This window comes from Echinops telfairi, unplaced genomic scaffold, assembly GCF_000313985.2.
Source record: "Echinops telfairi isolate 266 unplaced genomic scaffold, ASM31398v2 ScPeMD7_60;HRSCAF=208, whole genome shotgun sequence".
NCBI classification, from domain to species: domain Eukaryota; kingdom Metazoa; phylum Chordata; class Mammalia; order Afrosoricida; family Tenrecidae; genus Echinops; species Echinops telfairi.
This window is the reverse complement of record NW_022103958.1, coordinates 45555010-45558772: the sequence shown is the minus strand read 5'-3', so window position 1 is coordinate 45558772 and position 3763 is coordinate 45555010.

The following is a 3763-nucleotide window of genomic DNA, read 5'->3' as shown; positions in this document are numbered from 1 at the left end:
ACTCACAGAGGCAGCTCTATGCTGTCCTATAGGGTCACTAAGAGTCAGGATTGATTCAATGACAATGAAATAATGAGAATCATATTTGAAAAATTTGAAATGCCAATGGCAGTGTTCATAAATGGAGATTTACTGAACCCAGCCACATTCATTTGTTATAGTATTGTATATGTTATATACAATATAGTTATACAAATACAGATAAGACCATAACAAATAAGTGTATCTATTAAGGAACCCCAGTGGTACCATGGGTGACCAGTTGGACCACTAACCACAAGGTCATCAGTGTGAACCCACCAGTTGCTCCATGGGAGAAATATGAGGTTTTCTGCTCCCATAAAAATTTAAAGTCTCAGAAATCCACAAGAGAAGTTGTCCTCTATCCTATAGGGTTGCTATGAGTCAGAATTGACCCAATGGCAATCAATTTGGTTTTATTGTTTTATATTTTTATTTATATTGCATATATTAGGTATGATATTTGTATAGGTCTTGAGTACTTCAGAGGTGTATTTCCACAAAACCATATTTAGTATCCATAATACATTACAATTTTATTAGCTCTTCCTATAGAACTAGCTTGCTCACTAAATGCTATGAAGCTAACCATTAGTGAAGAACACAGTACTAGAATCGCACAGGGAGAAAAAAATAAAGATTCAAGGAATAGATTATATCCATATTGGAAACCTTGTTGGAAATGCAAGTGGTGTGTGTGTGTGTGTGTGTGTGTATAATTTTTTTATTATGGTTTTGAGTGCTGGCTCTACCTTTACTGCAGTAAAACTTTCAACTACTACTAGTGGAAAATTTGACACTTTGAACCCATCTAGATGTTTCTATGAGATATTTGTAAATGAGCTGCTGAAAAATGATAGCCAAGAAAACATCCCGGAGTGGCTGGTTCTAGTGTGCAGCCCGCAGGTCACCACAAGTCGGAGTGGACTCCACCACCATCGACAGCAGTGAGTGTTCCCAACACGTGGTCATCATTGCTGTTTCGATCGTTAATGCTTTTGTTGCTGTTACCTAACGAATTTCAGCTAATTGTAAGAGAGCTAGAAAACCAGAAAAAAAATAAAATTACGTGAATTATCTCATTTTCCTTACCACTTAAAGGTAATCATTGCTAAAATTGTGCATATACCTTCTGTCATTTCTCCCATGCACTAATTGAGAAAGTTTAAATCTTGCATGCATACTTGTGTTCTTGAATGTTTTAAGCACATGTTCAACTTGTGTTTTTCATTTAATCTTATATGCTATTATCTAGTAGCATACCCTAAATGTGCTTTCATGAATAACTTTCATGATATTCCTTTAAAATTTTGCATCATAATGGATCAATGTAATTTACATATTAATGGATATTTCAATCTGTCCCTTAAATGATGTGGCGTGGACCGACATATGAAAAAAATCATTACCTACATCTCACTTATTGCTTAAGTTAAAAATGTAGGGTAGGTTCTTAAAATATGTGTACCCATACTTTAAGGAACTTTACACAATTTTTCCAAATTGGCTTTCAATATCCAGGAAACCACTTCATCATTAACACTGAACATTATAATTGTTTCTCTAAGTAAGATGAATATTTAATCTGTGTTGCTTCCTAGTTTTTATTTACTTTTATAAATAAAATTGAGGATCCCTGGTGGTGTAGTGGTTACTCATTCGGCTGTCAACCTCATGGTCGGCATTCAAAATCACCATCAGTTCAGCGGGAGAAAGACTGGGCTTTTTATTCCCATAAACAGCCTCAGAAACCTACAGGGGGTTGCTACGAATCAGCATTGACTCAACAAAGGTGATAAATAAAATGGAATATTTTTATGTGCTTATTAGGAAAATTAAATAGATTTAGATGTTTAGTAGTTATTGACTTATTGGGTGAATTGAATCTTTGTGCCATAGACATACCTCAGGACAAAATCGAATTGCTTCCTAGAGTTTCTGAGATGGTAAATCGTTAAAGGAAGACAGCCTTTCATTTTCTCTCATACAATGGCTGGTGGGCTTGAACTGCCAACCTTGTGGTTAGTAGCCCAAAGCCTTCCTTTTTGTTGTTGCTTTGTGTTGGGGGAGAGGAGGGGTACAATTTTTTCCTGAATGATTTGTCTAAGCTCTTTGCAAATAAGTGAGACAAACATATTTTACTATTTGTTGAAATATTACACATGCTAAGTGTGTCAGTTATTTAAAAATTTGAGTCTTGTGTATTACCCAGATTCTAAATAGGATATGGCTGTTCATCTGAACACAAAGCAATGCATCATCAAGGTAGATAAAGAAAATATGAAACACAAAGAAGAAATTTGAAACACTTGTAATCACACCATTAAAATAACCAATAAAATATTTTTGTCCCTTTTAGTTATTTATTTACCATCTCATGATAGCAAGTAAAGCTGAAATGAGCATCCTGATAACTAAAATTTGGAACCAAAATTAGTCTAAAATTACTAGTTCTAAGGGTCTCATATATATCTTATTAAATCTATCTGTCATAGTGCTTATTTTCCTCATCATTTAAAAAAATTAAATTTGTATTTACTTTTGTATAACTTTAACTCTTCAATACTTTATATAATTTTCATTTCAAAACCATAATTATATCATTTTTCAAATTTTCCCTTAGGAAAGCTGTAAGAATATTTTAACATTAGATCTTTAGATATTTTCTTTTTAATTTTCATCTTACTTTGGGGGTGCAGGGATTTCATGTTCAAAATTATCTAATTTTTTTCTGGGCAAATCAATCAACTTAAAAATGAATTATCTTTCAAAATACTAATTAGAAATACTTTCAGCATTTAAACAACATCTAATACATATTATCTTCATATTCAATGATAGTTTAATTTTTACATTTTAATCATAAATCGTTATGGAATATACTTTTTGTATTATAGAAGGTGAGAGTTTAATATTTTTATCTTGCCTCAAAGCTATTGATTATTTTTGTCTGCACAAATTCTGGACTTCTATTTCCATAATTTGTCTAATAAAATTATTATACTTAGTATATCCATAAATAAACATATTCTAAATACACATTACATAATTACATTATATATTATAAATGAAAATCTACTATAAAATATTTTAACATATAATAGTACACATACTTCTTCCTCTACTTCTTCTTTTAATGTTTTTGGTGTTTATAATCTCTCAGTTTCTATTTGGGTTAGAATTATTTTGTCGAGTTATAAAGCATTCGATTGGAATTTCATTTTGTGTTTTAATTACAATAAATGTTTCTAATAATTTAATACAATTTACATTTTCATACTATTTCTCTAGCCTATATTCAATATGATACTCAATTTGTTCAAGATAATTTTATAACATTCTTAATTTTCTTTAAGAATACAATATACATTTTATATGATTATTCCAAAGTTTTTGTGTTCTATGGGCAATTTTTAACCTATTTGCTAACTGCTTTTTCCTTGTATTTAGGAAAAAATATTGATTTTTAGAAAATTATATTTTATTGTATTTTTGATGATGGTTTCCACAGCAGTTTACATTCACTTCAACAATTTTCCACATAAGTTTTTCAGTGGCATTGATTATATTCTGTACATTATATGAATATTCTCATTATTCTAGTTATGGTTATAGAACATTTTTTTAATCAATTTATTGGGGCTCAGACAATTCATCACAATACATAGATCAATTGTGTAAAGCACATCTATACATTTGTTGCCCTCATTATTCCCAAAATTCGCTTGCCTCTTGGGTTCCC